Source organism: Rousettus aegyptiacus, unplaced genomic scaffold (genome assembly GCF_014176215.1).
Source record: "Rousettus aegyptiacus isolate mRouAeg1 unplaced genomic scaffold, mRouAeg1.p scaffold_m13_p_2, whole genome shotgun sequence".
Classification (NCBI taxonomy): Eukaryota; Metazoa; Chordata; class Mammalia; order Chiroptera; family Pteropodidae; genus Rousettus; species Rousettus aegyptiacus.
In genome coordinates this window covers 61,811,541-61,829,321 of record NW_023416295.1, presented here as the reverse complement: position 1 = coordinate 61,829,321, position 17,781 = coordinate 61,811,541, and the positions used below count along the sequence as shown (strand labels likewise).

Here is a 17,781-nt window from a genome sequence, read left to right as displayed (position 1 = left end):
GATATTACCAAACCATTTGGCTCACATATGTTATTTGCTCGATGAGTACACAGGCTTGGTTAAAAACAAAGGAAAACACTGTTGATGTGTAAGAAAAGAAATCCAACAGCATTTCCTGGTGGATCCTTCTAACTATCTACCCCAGGAATGTTTGTAGCACTGGGTCAAGTAGACTGAGGCCTCTGGAAAACTGTAGGATAAACAGGGGTCAGCTAAGAGGAAGGGGGCCATCTTCAGGAAGCTGTGAGCCTTTCCTTTTGTAGGGTGAGTATTTTGTTGGACCAAAATTATAAATGGCCTTTGACCTCTTTGTTATTGTACTTCCTATTTAACCCTCAGGATCCAACGCCAAATAACAAGGATCTTTTCAGTAACTAGGGGCAAAGCTGACAAAAACCAATCAATCAAATTTAGAGCCTGATTCTAAAACAAGGATTATAAACTGTGCAAAGTGAGATGGGTGTAAAACATAGGGGAACTATCACTGCAGGAATGCTGCAATATTTTCAAAGCTGATGTGAAATTGTGTTTTTCACGTTTCACAAGTGTTTAAGTTTAGCTTAAGAAACATATGCATTAAATAAAGATTTCTTAAATTGTTACTCATTTCTATCCTTTCAGAGAAAAACAATACTAACCTGAGAATTATCATTTTGGTTTAATTAATGATTGTTTGAAAGATGTTTAACACTATTGTGGTAAACTAGTTTTGCCCAAACAATTGCATGATGATTGCAGGTTATTCTTTAAATTTGATTCAAAATGAAAAGCTTTGTGTAGTAGTCCTTTCCCATGTCCTTTGGCTATTGTCAAGTAAGCCCTACGTTATCAGTCTATTAGAAGAGTGACTTGGTATGCTTTGAAACTGAAGCAGATCAATAGGACCCTGCAGATTTTATACATTTGACAAATACTTATTGTACACCTATTACACTGTAGATAATGTGTGGATGTAAGGGGAATCCACGTGGAAGCAAATGGAATTGTCAACATAATTGGAACATGGGAGTCACCCCTACAAAGTCAGCATTTTTGGTTTAGCGCAGTTTCATTAACAAAGAGTTTGCTCTCAAGAATATATCTAAAACCTGGAAATTCTGCGTTGGAACACTGTATTCGGCTACGCTGCCCACTTACTGCTTCTATACAGAGCCTGTAAATGTAAAGGGGAGTTTAGAGATCTTGAAGGAAAAATTTTTATTAAAAACAATACTAAGAGGCAACAGGAGAGTCACTCAGCGTTAAAGAATTCTTTGAGTTTCACTGCGATTTCAGGTAATTTCTTAGCACAAATCAGTAGACACTCATTTTTTATATGAGTGGTGGTATATCAAGTGTCTCTTGCAAAAAAATTACCATAAACTTAGTGACTTAAAACAATACAAATTTATTATGTTTGGACTAGGGATTGGGTGTAGCTTTCGATGGATCCCTCTGCTCAGGGTGTCAGCCAGAGCTGTGATCTCATCTGTGGCTCGGGGTCCTCGTCCAAGCTCACTCACAGGTGTTGGCAGAATTAAGTTCCTCATGATTGTAAGACTAAAGCCTTCATCTCTTAGAATCTGCCCACCGTTCCTGCCACATGCCCCTCTCTCCAGCATACAGTTTGCCCCTTTGAGACCAGCAGGAGAGTGTCTCTGCTGCTTTGAATTTTTCTGACTATGTTTTCTCTGACAGTAGATACTTTTGAAAGGGCTCGACTGATCAGATAAGTCCCACTTGGGGTGATCTCTCTCCACCTTTGCCATATAATGTGCCTTAATTGTGGGAATACAATTCTGTCATCGTCATAGTTTCTGCCCATGCTCCAGAGGAGGAGATGATACAGGACGTGCACCAGAGAGCAGGGATCTTAGAATTCTGCATTACCAGGTAGCATGCAATAGGTACTGTATTACATATAATATAATGAAATATTATGAGAAAAGAATTTTTAATTGGTTATGCTTCTCTATAAGATGTATTGGTTTTTTCTTTAATTTATTAAACTATCTTTGGTACTTCAGAAGGTTTGAATTTCTGTTCTAGTGGTTACCTTTGTATTTTGTTTTTTAAAAAGCCCTCAGCCATTCGTTTCTTATTTAACCTTATATGGTTTGTCAGTTTTTAGTGATATTCTTTAATTCTTACTTGTTTCTTCTACAACAATCAACGAGCTTAATCTGTTTTCCTCTTTCACTCTCCCTTTTTCCATTTGTTTAGTTGTATTGTTTTTATGTTGTCATAACATGTAACATTATTACATGAGTCTTCCAGATCTGCATTTCATTCTTTGTCTTGAAATTTTGTTGCGGGCGTGGTTTTTGTTTAGCTTATTTTTTCTTCTTAGTCTGTATAACTTATAAGAAAATACTTTGGTCCTCTTATAGCAGGAGTGTTTTCTCCCCATCTTTTCTTTAAAACCTTGAGAATATTGAGTTTTGGAGATCATCAAAGAAAATAAAAATTGAAGAGAAATGGGCAAACTTACCGGAATGTTCAGAGACCTCACCATTTATGTGCATGATTGAAGACATAGCAAATGGTCTCTACTTCAGAAAAAGTTGGAATGGGTCCTTAATCAACTTAATTAGTGAAGAAATTTAGCATCTTTTTATACATTAAAGGGCTAATATGATGAATATGTGGCTTTCTATAAGGCACTGAGTATGAAGGAAAAGAGATTTTTAGTTATTTAGAACCGGAACAAGATGGGAAGGGCTAATGGCATTCTTTAAATAGAAAAAACAGTAAATAAACAGCTTTTTTTCTCTGGGAGCTTGGTAAACTCTGCTTCCCGTTAAGCCTGATTGGAGGGTGAAAGGTTGGCCCATTGGAAAAATATTAGTGATGAGAGTGCAGATCCTAGAGATTCACTATTAGGATCTCTCTCTGAGCTCTTTGAAATTCACAGCGAAAAAGCTGTTGAAGCTCCAGAGAAATGAAATGAACAAGTGAATGGTCAGAGTTTTCATTGATATGATTTTCCTAATAATAGGTCAGACGTCCTGAGAATGACTGCTTTGAAGCCTGGCCCTGCTCTCTCTGCTGGCTTTTGACTTGTTCGGGAGGTAGCTGAGTGTTTGGGTAGTGGGCTTCTTGATGTTTATGACTTACATAATGCAGCTCTAGAAATTTTTTTAACCATGACTTAGGTAATAACCAAGGCTAACCTAAAATCTAAAAGAAATTACTAGAGTGGAGTGAAGTGAGAAAGTATCTAATTTGTGAAAGGATTTTCTGACGTTGTTATAGTTCGTTCACTCAGGACCAAGTACAGGCTTTTTAAAGGTACGTGTCTTTTAAGCCTGAGTGGGTTCTAATCTATAGAGAAAGGTTGGGCATTAAATACATTTCATCAGCTGATGGTTGGCAGTTGATCATCAGCCTTTCAGGCTTATAGTTCTGACAGGAGATTCTGTGGCACAAGCTTAGAACATGTATAATCGACAACCACACATTTGCGTGTTTACATGTTAGCTAGCAGCTAACATGAGTTACAAGTTTTATTTTTATTCTGGTAATCTGGTGCCGTGTGTGTGTGTGTGTGTGTGTGTGTGTGTGTTTCTGGAGAATTAGGTTGTGCTGTGCTGCCCCAAATCGAACTCTGGATTTACTAAAGAATTCATCTGAGTTTCACTCTCGTTTTCCCTCCAGCCTGGAGGAAGTTTGTCTGCTTTCTCTTTTGCACGATCTGGAGATAGAATGTCGACCTCTGATGCAGTGCTGGGTTCACTTCAGTAGAACTCATCCGATGTTAATAAAAGCAGAAGAGTGACTCAGATAGCGCTGTCTTCAGAGTGAGATGACTTGGGTGGGGGATCTCTGAAGATAACATGTTTTTGTAGGCAACACCCAGAGGAAAATGGACAAACCGCGATAAGGATCTCTGGATATTTCTGGCCCACCAAGAGAGCAGGAGAGTGAGAACTAAATTGTCTTCTCAAATAAACTTAGGTTAAGAAATCAGTTTGATTCTCATCCCACAATGTGACTTTTATCAGAAAGAAAAACAAAACTGGCCCCAGGCAAAATTGATTGGAGTGTAAAAGGTATTCTTTTATTCCCCTCCTTGTTTCTACTTAGGTCCCCAGAACGTGGTTAATTCCATCCTCCCATCTACCTGCTCAAAAGCTTTTCTCAGAAACCACCTGAGATTCATTCTGCTGAAGAATCAACAGCTGCTAACTGCTTCAAATAGATGCCCCTGCCCCACTTCCTGGCCATAGCCCAGGACCCTAAACACAGGTCAAAACTCAGACGTCTACAGGTTAGGTAGGTCCATCAAATTAGTAAAATCTATCTGGATTTAAGACGGAGGGGAATGGTGGGGCCTAAGCAAGCCAGAAAAGTAAGTGCCCTGAACAAGGGACAGGCAGGTACTACTCAGCTTTAGCTTACACTAACTAGCAAGATAAGCCACTGCCTCCAGGCCTTCTAGATTTTGATGAGAAGATGGAAATTTGGATTTTTACATGAAATTTTTGACATTTTTCTTGTGGAGGTGAACATTCGGGTTATTTGCTAGGTTTGGGAGAAGGTGGTAGCAATGAGAATTTTTATTTGAGGTAAATGCTTGTCTGATTCTCTCTCTCTATTCAGATTTGGGATTGATTGTTTTACCCTTGGAGTGCTGACTTGGACATAGCTCTATAGGAAGCTTAATACGGAAATAGCTACTGTTTAGTGAATACTTTGTAATGTGTCATACATTGTGCTTTGCATATGTGGATTGTAACATTTATATTTCACAACCGCCCTGTGAACAGAGAATATAGGAGAATGGTTTCCGAAGATAGGAAGACAAACTTCCTTGATTTTCTTGTGAGGAGAGTGGAAGAGGAAGGTACAGATGTGAGGTAGGTTTGTAAGTTTCATAACAGGAAGTGGAGAGAGTTCTGGTGTCAAGTGTTCACTTCCTTTGTGAGGTGTAGGGGATGAGGCTAGATTCAAGAGGGAAGGGTGAGAGGGGATGGAAGGTGGAGGTTTGAAGAGACTGGAAAAGGATTGTGTAGTGTGTATGCAGAGTGAGTTGATCAGGGAAATGGCATATGTATGAAGGAAATTGGAGAATGATTATTGTCACTCTGGTAGAGCAGTTGGCTTGTTGGTGGTATTCTGTAGCAATGCTCAGCTGCTTACAGGATGAGCAGATTTGGTAACCACGTTCGTCTGAGTTTGGGGGTTGGTTAGATGACTGTACTGAAAAGACAGCTAGTGGAGCAAAAAACTTTAGTGCTTCATCGAGACTATTATTTATCAGGACCATAGATTCTAAGCTGCATAAGGAGGGAACTACAGATAGCACTGAGCTGATGTGAGTTCTTTACTAGGGATCAGACAGATTTGGGGAAAATATTGCCATATGGAGGAAAGAATCGTTAAAATTAGAGCCAAGATGTTCCCTTGCCAACTGAGTTTCTGCCTTCGTTTTTGACAAGAGATCAGTTTTACACACTTTTCCCAGTGAGAAGTAGTTTGTCCATTTCTGGTTTGAACTTCCTTTCTCATGGTTTCTCCTATGCAGGTGAAGAAAGACCTCTTAATAATCTGTCTAGTCTGTGTCTCCACCATGCTTGTGTCTCGTGTTAGGTTTTTAAAATAGATACATTCATAACCAAAATTGTGATAAACGAGTACTTGGGTTATTCATTGATTGTAGGCCTCTCTCTTATGCACTGGGACACCTTTTAATCGGTAGATCACAGACATTATGTACAAAAGGATTTCTTCCAGAGTTGTAAGACATGTGAATTCCTGGGCTTGGATCCGAGAGTTCCTGAGACAATACTCTCAGGCTGAGGCCTGGGAATGTGTATATCTGTACTACTATGAGTATGCTTGGAGAAATGCCAGTCATTCACCTATATCCTAGGCCTTAAATGTGGGAAAATACAAGGGTGAAATCAATTTTGTCTTGAAATACCATCACATTTGAAGCACAGTTCTTCAGAAATTGAGTGAGAATATCATATGATATCTCACTCTATTTAGCTGAAATTATTTGTAGTACCTCTGTCCTGGATATTACCGAAAGTCAGGCATGAATGTGCTTTTCTTTAGGAATCTGTATTTGATTAAGTCATAAGATTTTTTTCCCTTTTTCCCCCTAAAGCATGAGAGGTTTTGAGAGAGGAAAAAAATCATTGCATCTTTAATTTTTAATGAACAAGAGACAGCATGAAACCTTATCTAGTCACTGATTTTCTTAAAAAGAAAGTAAAGTTATTGGTGCATAAGAAGTATGTTTTTGTACGAAAAAAAGCAGTTAGAATTTTCTATAGGGCAAGTTGGATGGTTACAAGAAAAAATTGGTGGAATTAGTGAAAAGTTCCAATTGTAGCTATCATAAAATGAAATATGAAAAACCTTTGAACAAATGAGAGTTTAGAATTCATGAACTGCTTTTCTTATGGCATTTTCTCCTTTAAATAAGTAAAGCCAGGTTATTACTTGGCTTATTATTTCAAATTATTAACAACTTATTGAAAACATAATATACGAGGAGCAGAGCCTGACTCACAGTAGCTTTGGCCGCTAGACGTGCTGATTCACTGTCTAGCCCCAGTGACTTCAGAGTCACAGGACTATGGGATTAGAAGGAGGATATTAAGGGTCATCTGGTCTCAGCTGGTCTTTGAGCATCTGCTGTTGAGTTTTTAAAAAACGGAAACCCAGTATTATAATTCTGATTCTTGCTTAGCTCCACGTAGACATTCACTTCTTGATTTCTTCAGCATGTAATTGCCCTTTAAGTTAGGATGGCCGTATAATTAATCATCCAGATTGGAGTACTTTCGAGAGTGAAAGGCACTGTTAATTATGCCAGGACAACAAGTATTTCAGATTATTATTCTAGCACAAAACTAAGTTCTTTCAGGTAGTTTTGAAACAGTGTCTAGCCTGAAAGATTTCTTTAGAAATTACATGCGAAAAAATTTTATTTAAACTGAAGTTTAACAGGTAATTAGTGCTACATATTACATGACACTGTTTACATGGAAGGAACTGCTAGAGAATTATCTCTTAATTTCTTAGTTTGCAGTGCCCTTAGTGTCTCTCTAATTTTTCATGATGCCCCTAGGCCAAAAGGAATCGGATGATTGCTCCATTTGTTAAGTATTTATGTCCAAACAATTTAATATGTATTTATGTACTAATAATTTAGTGGCTTTTTGAAAGCTGTTACAGGTAAGTTGAAAGAAAAAATACTTTCACTGTATCCTTAAAAAAATTCAGTTTTGTGTAATACAATATATGCACCTAGTAAATACTGTACAGCTTCTTAGACACTGAATTCAGATTCGATACTGTCCTTTTCATTTCCTATTCAATTTTTATTTTCTTATGTAACTTCCTTTTTATCACATCCACTGATAAAAAGCCAGCTTTGCAAAGGTAAGCCATCATAGTCAGGGATGTAGTGCAGTATAATGTGAAAACTGTGAATTGCTACAGGGTAAGTAGTTTGTGTGATGTCAGGAGAGTTTGTTTTGTTGCTTCTTTTAAAGTTTAAAATACTTTGATATTTTCCCTCTGAGTTTACCATAACGTGTTGGGGTCCCTTGGCATTCATTTTGGGAACTACAGATCTAGCCATCTCAAATTTATCACGTGGACTAAACACGCATTGTATTTAGCACCAGAAATCCGTTCGAATGTGTGGATTTGAGACGCTCTCAAAGACATTGATAAAGAAGTGAAGATGGTCCTGTTTTTCATCCTTCCTCTTTCTCGAGTTTGGTTGCATTGGATTCTGGTACTCAATAGATAAAGGTTATTGAGCTCTTTTTGTGTCGGGCACTGAGCTCAATGAAACACTTTACATGTGCTCCCTCATTTAATTTCTTTCATGGCAACCCTACTGTATAAAGCCTCTTCTATCAGGCGTCTCCAGAAATCCCCCAAGTGGATAGGATCCTCATGTTACAGGTGAGGAAACCAAAGTTAAAAAAAAAGCTACGTGACTTGCTAGTGAACATATAGTAAGTATTTTTAGTTCTAGGATATAAACTCACCATTTTTTTTTTAAACTCTGAGAACAGATCTTTGTCCCCAGCCACAGTCTCTTCAATAGAGACCGTACTGCTGTCCATGTGTCTCCTGCCAAGACAGGTACGTTTCATTGTGACCCTAATGAGGAGGTTCTTTTGTCCTCATTTTCCGATGATGACACTGAGGCTTAGAAATTTAGTTACTTGCCAAAACAAACCTCTAATTACTAGAATTTGAACTCGGGCTTCAGTGATTTCAACCACGAGGCTTATCATTGTAGTGTATAGGAATGATCAGAAGATATTGTAAAATCCTGGAGTTCATTCAGGCATTAAAAAAGATTAAGCTATGATAATATAGCTTTTGTGTTAATATATTCTGATAAGTCGTATTCATTGAAAATCACACACAGTATGTGTGGCACCTCTCCATTAAACAGTGTCTCTATTGCCCAAACATGTGGAATAACAGAAAATATATTGTGCTTACCATTTATAAATATATGTATAGAGGAGAGAAAAGAAATGAATGGATCTATTTGTCAGTGGGCCAGCTGACTAAAATGGAACATTAGAGCAGCGCTAAGCCAACAAACCCCTGAGATTGGAAAGTGTGCATATTTCAGGTTCTGTTTTAAAGTTCATTTAGGAAGTAACTGCTAGGTAGTTTTTTAAGTCACAAATTGGAAATTCTCTTGACTCTGTCACTTCTTCTTAAAGCTTAATATGCAACACTGGTTCATGTATACTTGGAGTTGAATTTCTCTCTGGAAGAAGACAGATCCAAATCAGAGGCAAACTTAAAGTTGGCAAACTCTTCTGTTAAAATTTACTGGATAGATTGTATCGCTTCATCCCTGGAGTCCTTAGGACTTGAACTTGAGGTTTAGTTTGCAGTAGGATAAATTGGTTCCTGTGAGTTGAGTAAGGTCTATCTCTTGAGTGAGGGGAGTAGAATTGTTACAGAATGTAAGAATGCAAAGATTAAATGGTCAGTGTAGTATTTTGGCATTTTTCCAAATACTTATGACTCTCTTGGAGAAGCATAATGCTGCTTTGTAGGAAACAGAAAAGTGTTTACATCTAGAACGCATTGAGTGGGTGTACTGAGTTCAGCAGCCAGGGTCATGTCCCTCAGGCCTGCTGTTGTGCTTTACCCAGTTGGGAAGCACGGGGAATCAATACAGTCAGATTCCTCCCTCCCTCCCTCCTTCCCTCCCTCCCTCCCTCCCTCCCTCCCCCTCCCCCCTCCCCTCCCCTCCCCTCCCCCTTTTCATCTCTTGCTTGCATGCTTTCTCATTCCTTTTTCTTGCACACGGCCAAGTCTAGCACTTAAAATTGAGTAGTGCTCACCCTTGAGGCCTGCTTCCCAGAAATTTGTTGTCTGTAAACGTAGGTGTTTGCTTTCCTGTGAACGTGTTTTATTCTTATTGCGCTGCTTGATGCATGCTGTGCAGATGTGGCCATTCTTCCTCTTCATAGACCGAGACCAGATCATGCACTTGGGTAGCACTTTATGTCTAGAACAGATCACTTTAGTGTGAGAATATAAAACCAGGAATAATCCAAATGACGTGGATTTTATTTCAAACAAACCATAATACTCTCCTAGATAGAAACAACAAAGATTGAAAAGCTGTACCCTAAACAAGAGATACCTTTTACCAAGATGTCTAGGGGTTTGAGTTTATAATATATGATTTAGTTAAGCTGTTTAATGTTTAGTGTTTTATTTAATATCATAATTGTTTTGTAGTGCATGTTATAAAATCTAAGTTACCATGCACTAAACATCAGAAGGTTTTGGTTTTGCTGGTATTGTGGGAGTTTTTACTTAACTCATGAATGTTTATTGAGTGTGTATTGCTTGTCTGTCGTGTTCAGGGTATTGTCGAAGATATCAAGTATGCCGGAGAACTTTCAAACTGATTGGAGGAAAAAGCTTTCACGTGTGAAAGGGTAGAAGAACACAAATGATCATGTTTGGTCTCCCAAACAAGTGCTGTAGGAGATAACACATAAAAAAAGGCAGCTCTAAGCATGGTGTGTAGAAGACACAGGACCCAGGTGGAGGCGTAAATGTTGGTAGAGAAGGATGGAGTGGGGGCTGTAGGGAGGGGGAGATCAGGTACAAGCTAGAGGATGGGAGGAGAAAGTACATTCCGGACCTTTTTAATATCTGTATATATTTATATATTCTTGTGTATATAAGAATATATGTTTAATTTTATATATTCTATACATAAACATATAAATATATATTTTTCTTACAGAATTGAAATAGACATTATTAGTAGTCATGTAAGATTTAATGTGCAAATAGATGATGGCTAAATGTAATACTTTTCTTTTGGCCCTAATCGTTTATTTGTCTAAAAGAAGATAAAACATCTTGCAGGGATGTCTTTAGTTTTTTACAATACAACTTTGTGTGGATGAGCAGAATTCAGCACACAGTATTTATGTACCACCCGAGTGTTAGTTCTTTGCTGGAGGCTACGGCTATAAAGGACTTCTCCAGGGACTTGCAGCGTTATAAAGACAGAGGGAATAAATCAATGAAATAGAATGTGACCAGTAGTCCTTGCAAAAAGATTTTGAAGTTGTTGAATCATTTTGTTCTCACCGTCAGTTATTAAGGGAAATTTTTCAGTGTTTATGACATCATGCGGAGTTGAACACAAAACAATATAAAAAAATTTCCCTTGACATCGTGTATGAATTAACTTTGTGGCGGTTGGTATTGGCCACCAAAATACCAGTGGCATTAAAGTAAGTAGCAGTCTTTTTTTAGCTTCAATATCAGAAGGGTATTTTTTGCACATGAATTATTTGAATTAGTTATTAAATTCAAATTGGCTATCCAAGTTTTATGTTCTCTTTCATTTTTTTATATCTTTTTAAAATTAATTGATACATCATAAACTGTACTTACTTTAGTGCTTTTAATAACAGGGTGTTGTACATGTTTATACAAAAGTTTCCGTGGTGGTCTTTTCCACAGCTATGAGGGGTAAGGGTCGAAAAGCTAAGTAGCAGGCTAAAGGAGGAGAGAACTAGGATCTGAACAGTGAAGACTTGTTATGCATCAGAAGAAGGCCTGTCAGGCAAGACTTCCCAATTTTCCTGCCCGTCTTGGCAGGGCTTGTCTTTGGAGGCTCCATGGATCTCTTGAAACAAAGTTCATTAAGACATAAACATGCCTTGCAGTGAAACCTAAATTGTGACAATGTTACTGTGTTTCTGTGACTGCAATAGAGTTTTATTTTGTAACATGTCCTCTTCATGAGTTGGTAGTTTTATTTTTAGAGTTTTCAGTAATTTCCTACTGTAATTAAGTACTGGCTTTTATCAAGTTGAATCTGCATCATATAAATGGAAACCGTGCCTCTGCTCATTGTCAGTGAGTAGTGGAATGAAAACTTTGGACTTTGGCGTTTTGGAAAGAGAAGCCATGCATTGGGGGAGCCAAAATATTGTCAGCCAGAGTATTAGTTTCCTATTGCTTCTGTAACAAATTACTATGAATTTAGAGGCTTAAAACAACTCAATTTAATTATCTTACAGTTTTGTACGATAGAAGCCTGACACTGGTCTTGGTGGTTGAAAATCAAGTTCTCAGCAAAGCTCCATTTCTCGAAGCTCTAGGGCAGGATCCATTTCTTTGCCGTTTCAGCTTCTGGAGGCTGCCGTATTCCTTGAGCGTGTGTCCCCTTTTCTCCGTTGTCAGAGCTAACAATGACTGGCTGGTGAAGTCCTTCTCAGGTATATAACTCTGACTTCTTCCCTCTTACTCTCTTCTGCCTTCATCTCTTTTAAACTATTTTTTTTATTGTGATAAAATATTCATAATATGAAGTTTACCATTTAACCATTTTTTAAACGTACAGTTCAGTGGCATTACGTAAATTCACAGTGTTATGCAACTATCATCACTACTTATTTCCAGAATTTTTCATTACTCCGAACGGAAACTCTGTACCTATTAAGGAGTAATCTCCATTCCACACTCCCTCAGCCACGGGCAGCCTCTAATCTGTTTTTTGTCTTTGTGATTTTTACCTGTTCTAGATATTTCATATAAGTAGATTTATACAGTATTTGTCCTTTTGTGACTGGCTTCTTAGCATGTTTTCAAGGTTCATGTAGCATGTATTGGAACGTCATTCTTTTTATTGTTCCATGTATGTACCATATTTTGTTTATCCATTCATCTCTTGATGGGCCCTCATTTCTATTTTTGGGTTATTGTGAATGATGCTGCTATAAATATTTGTGTGCAGGTATCTATGAGTTTCTTATTCTTTGGGGGATACATACCTGGGAGTAGAATTGGGGGGGGGGTCAGCTATTCCTTTCCTATTTAACTTTTGAACAACCACCACACTCTTTTCTACAGTAGATGCACCATTTTACATTCCCAACAGGGTGTCAGTTTCTCTACATTCTCACCAACATATATTTACCGTTTCTTAAAGTTCTTCCACTTTTAAGGACTCTTGTGATTACATTGGTCTCATCCAGGTAGTCTAAGATAATCTCCCCATCTCAATATTCTTAATCATATCTATAAGTTACTTAATACGTAAGGTAACGTATTCACAGGTTCTTGGCATTAGGTGAGGAAACCTTCAGGGGTCATTATTCTGCATATGACAGCAAGTCTGCCCTTGAAGCTGCAGCTTTACAAATAAGGAGCTATAGATTTGCTATTGCATTGTCAAATGGTTGTCCATTAAGCAGTTGTCTAGCATCTTAAGTGTGGCCTCATGTGTAACTCTTCATCCCAGTACACAGATGTGTGCAGGGAGGCACAGCTCTTGGCCCAGCGATTAGCAGACGCATGGTAAAGAACTGTTTGAATTCCAGAAAATGTCAAGGAGTCAGGCATCACACCTATAATGACCATCAAGTGTGAGGTTTGAAAGAAACTTAGTGTTTATTTCTTTTATTCCCTTTGTGCTTGGATATAAGAATCTGTGTTTCAGGAGTTGGCATGACTGCCAGAGGAGGGATGTGTGGTTTTGGCATCTGTTGGGTGTTGAATCACTTAAGCTGGTGATATATGGCGGGGAGTAGTAGAGAGATGGGTTGTGGGGAAACTTGGCCTAGACTGCTGGAGCTGTGCTCTTCTGTTGTGTAGATAAGACGGGCTCTCCTGCCTAGCTTCACCCATACGTATTGATGATAATCCAGCCATTTAATTAAATGGATATTATATATATATGCCATAATAAAAATGTCAATGTGGAAAGAATTTATGCACACACACGTGTGTGTGTGTGAGTGAGTGTGTGTGTGTATGATCAATACTTGTTCATTCCCATTTGCAAAGGGTAGTGAAAGTGTGACAAACTTAAAACAGAAAATTTACATGAGACTTTGGGAAGTTTTTTGTTTAATTTGTGTTTACTGGTAAAATGTGTATAATTTTCTAGAAGTTCATGACTTCACAAATAAAATGAGTTCTATGACTACAAAGCCCCAAATCAAGGAGTAATGATAGAGACAACGGCAAATGTTGGTACTTCTCATTGTGATAAAAGAAAATGTGTATAGTCAGGAAATGATGGAGGCTTCCTAAAGTAGGAGAAGAATATAATAGTGCTTACTGTATTACTGTATGTGTGTGTGTGTGTGTGTGTGTGTGTGTGTATGTGTATGTGTATGTGTATGAGTGCGGGACTTTGTACTAACTACTGTGCATGATCTGATTTGATTTTCCCAAACGCACATGCACACACACACATGACAGATATAAATGAGGCTTCTTTCATTATAATGGAAAAAGAGTTGGAGACATGTTGGCCTGGATTCTTTGTTCTACCACTGGTAATCAATTATATGAACGTGGGTATTACCTTCCATTTTTTGAGTCTGTTTGGTCTACCTATAAAAGACAATAGGACGAAAATAAAACAAGCTTCTCTTCCAGCTCTGTACTTTTTGATTAATAAAAAAAGTATGGAAGAATCACTTGTATTTAGTTCAATCCTTAAAGAAAGCCTTCCAAGAAAACAGACTGTAACTAAAATTGTGAATGGGAGATTAGAGATACGTCTCAGTCTCATAGGTTCCCCAGAAAGGACAGCTTTCCGGTCAGATTTTATTTTGAAGATGTAATTTGATCAGAGAACAGGCAGATTTCTCTTATTATGAGATTCACTGGCTACAGAGAATGATAATACCCTCAATGATTAAATAAGCATAACAGTGACAGTGAAAGATGACTGACTGATGATTCACTTTGAAAACTCTTTGGCTTGCTTCCTGAGTCCTGTGCCAGGAAAGAAGCTGAATATATTTTAGTAGCATCCTTTAGGCTAGGAGAATATTGAAATTTAGGATGTCAGGTAGTTGCTTGGAACAAGAATATGTAGACGATGGAAGGAAGTGGCTTTGAGGTCGGTGGAACAGAGGGATGGGGCATGTAATTTTGTAACCACCCCCCTGCTGCCTTTAGATGTTGCAATTTTAAAGTGAACTCATAACGAAATTGGTATATCATTCAGTATCCAGTGAGTCAACTCGATGTCCTAGTAATGGTATAAGGGGAAAAGTGGCAATGTGGGAAGAATTGACAGAAGAGAAACCCTTTACCTAGTGTGATTTGAGGACCCCAAAAGCCTGTTTTTCCTAGATATTTCCTTGGCTGATGACTTCTTACTGCCTGTCAAATAAGTTTAAAATTCTGGTATTCAAGTCCTGCCTTTCTGACTTGGTCTCATACTACCCACGCCTTACCCTCAGTTTATTCTGTGTAGTTCACACTCCTCTGCCTTCTCCTATGTTCATATCTCTGTTCACACTTCTCCTTCATCTGGAATAATGAGAATAATAAGATCTAACATATTGAGTGCTTTCCACATGCCTACATTGTGCTAACTACATGCATTATCCAATATGACTTTTCTCAAACTCTGTGGCAGGTAGTATCATTATTATTACTGTCATCATCCTTATTGTGTTCACCACTTTCCTCTCCATTTTACAAGCAAGGAAACTGAAATTTAGTTTAAATAATTTACCAAGATTACCCTATTAATGATTGTTAGAGTTAGCATTGCAATCTGGGTGGCCCATCTCCAGAGCCCAAATATTTAAATTCATATTATGCCGTTAAATGCCATTCTTTACTGCCCTCCCTGCACATCCAAGCGCAGTCCATAGCATTTCCTGCTTTCCATAACAAAAAATGATGGCTGTTCTGACGGTTGGTTGTATTACATAACAGGTTCTGTTTTGTACTAGTTTGTTTATCTTCTGCTTCATTAGAGCCTGAGTTTACTCATGCTTGTATATCTGCTTTCATTTTTTTTTTTTTTTTAAATTGGGGTTTATTGTTTGCTGAATTGAGAGAGTACCTGGCTGTCTATAGATTTGATCCAGTTACTTTTGGGGGGGGTCTAGTTCATATTTTTAAAGATATTGAAGGCTGCCGTTAAAATGACATTATTTTGTCTGAAAATATCAATAACTTAAATAATAGTGTGCATTTTCACTTTAACCTTCCATGCTAACGACTCTCTCTGCTGTCATTCATGTAGAATTGTTGGATTTCTTTGCTTGGACACGTCATATTTTAGAAACACCATAGTTTAAGTGTCATGGGAAGATTGTGATCATACAGACCTCTCTTTTGAGTCCTAGTTTTGCCCCTGTCTCGTGCATGGAAGAATTAAACTCCTTGTCCTTCAGTTTCCTTCTCTGTTGAATGGAGAAGATAATGTCTACTTGTGAGGATTACGAAGCAGAATAAATGGGATAATGTGTGCCGAGAACCTACGTGCCTGAGACATTTCAGACCATCAGTAAATGATACTGTTTTTGGCCTTTAATTTTGATTCTGACCTTCAATTGCAAATTATATTTACTTGCTCTTTTTAAACTCTGGACTGTTTGTTCGTTTTAGTTTGCTTTGTGATTCAAGTCATGTGGGCCTAGATTACCAGTAGTAAGTGGTAGATGAGGGTTGGAATCCAGCTAGTCCAACTTAAGAGCCAGGCTTGTAAGTCCTTGCTTCTTACTCCCTCAGGAGATCTCATTCCAAACTGTGCTGCCCAAGCACCCAGTCACAACCCATCACATTTCCTTGCTTTTTGTAGCATGAAGTCATGGCTCTGGGGAGGGATTAATGAGGACATCGTTTGGGTAGAATTTCAGTGTCCTATGATGAAAGCGTTCTAGATATATGTTATACCACCCTGTGACTATCGTTAACACTACTAAACTGTATATGTAAATGTGGTTAAAGTGGCACATTTTATATCATTTTTTTTTTTTACCACAAATTAAAAAAAGTAGTGGCTCTTTTATCATTTAAGAATTTTAAATGATTGTCTATGGCACTTCTCTTGAGACATGCCTTTTTCCTGCTTCCATAACCAACACTGCTTGTAAAGTCCACGTCTTTTCTTCTTTTGTACAGGTGGTTATGCAATAGAACAGTTTCTGTTGTTCAATTTAGTGACTTAATACTGAGAAGTTTTCATTTAGAGATTACAAGATCAAAGGTGCTATATTACATAAGGTGTGTTTGAGTATGATTTACTTTTACTGCTGTGTGTCTACATAACACTGTGGATTTCTCAGTATGAGCCTTGAGGATATCAGGGGAAAAAGGAGGTTTTCCTAATTTTCTTTCTCTCATGGACTTGGGATAAGAGCTTATATCAAAAAACTGTATTCCTAGGACATGGGTTTATTTGTTTCTGAATGAGTATGGTGCCTTCATTGTGCTCTGTGTGTATGTTATAGTTAATCTGTAAGTGTAACATCAAATGTATAGACTCGTAGAATCTATTTTATTTATTTATTATTCTTATTATTATGCCTATGGCACCTGGTCTTCTAGGTGGTCTCCCATCCAAGTACTAACCAGGCCCGACCCTGCTTAGCTTCCGAGATCAGATGGAATCGGGCTTGTTTAGGGTGGCATGGCTGTAGACCTCATAGGCTCTCCTTAACTATAATTAATTTCTTCATGAAGTACCCAGAAACTTGGTATTTCATTCTTATTTTCAAAATGTTCTGAGATGGAAAGCACATTTAAAAACAATATAAACTAATACAATTAAGAATAAAACCAGAATATAAGCCGAATTTGTAACTACCACTTAGTAGATTAATTGTTATAGTTGATAATGATTTTAATTTACTGGCAACAAAAAACAAAGTTCAATTTTCATAGTTTACTGTATGTGGCAGAAGAGTGCCTAAAACATAATTTTTCTTTTTAGGATTGAAAAGAATTGAACTTGAAGATTTTTCCCCATGATTCCTTGTTTGAGAGATAATTACTAATAAGTAATAGGCATTATCACTGACTGAGGTTTTATAAGAAACAAGCATTCTTTAGTGTACAGACTTTGTTAATAGCTAAAGCATAAATGCTGACTCAGTGAAGATATTTTTGGGCTGTACAGTATGACCAAGTTAGTTTGCTTTTCATTTTTTCAGCAAACTGCTTAGTGCCGCTGTTTGCCATATATTGTACCAGACATTGGAGATTAACAAAGAAATTGTCCTTCAAGTACTTAGTCCAGTGACAGTTTGGTTAGGGAAACATTATTAGGGTACAGTGTGCAGGATGCTTTAATGGAGACATATGTATAGTGCCATTAGAGTAGTTGGGGAAGGTTCTCATGGTAAATGTTATTTGAGATGATTCTTAAAAGTTTGCTTGGTTGAAAGGAAGGAAGCAAAGGAACATTTGTTACAGAAAGAATGCTCTTGGATGGTCTAATTTATTTTAACTAGGAACTTGTACAATCTAGACATAGGTAATTAACATCCACTGAACTTTTCA

At 37.7% G+C, this 17,781-nt stretch overlaps 1 protein-coding gene and 1 pseudogene across 5 annotated transcripts in view; one reads left to right on the top strand and one right to left on the bottom strand.

Annotated features, from left to right (window-relative positions):
- The window catches only part of FMNL2 (formin like 2), a 257,183-nt gene that overhangs the window by 125,998 nt on the left and 113,404 nt on the right, over nucleotides 1–17,781 (top strand). The gene's annotated exons all lie outside the window — the stretch shown is intronic.
- Nucleotides 16,804–16,921, bottom strand: LOC118614562 (annotated as a pseudogene).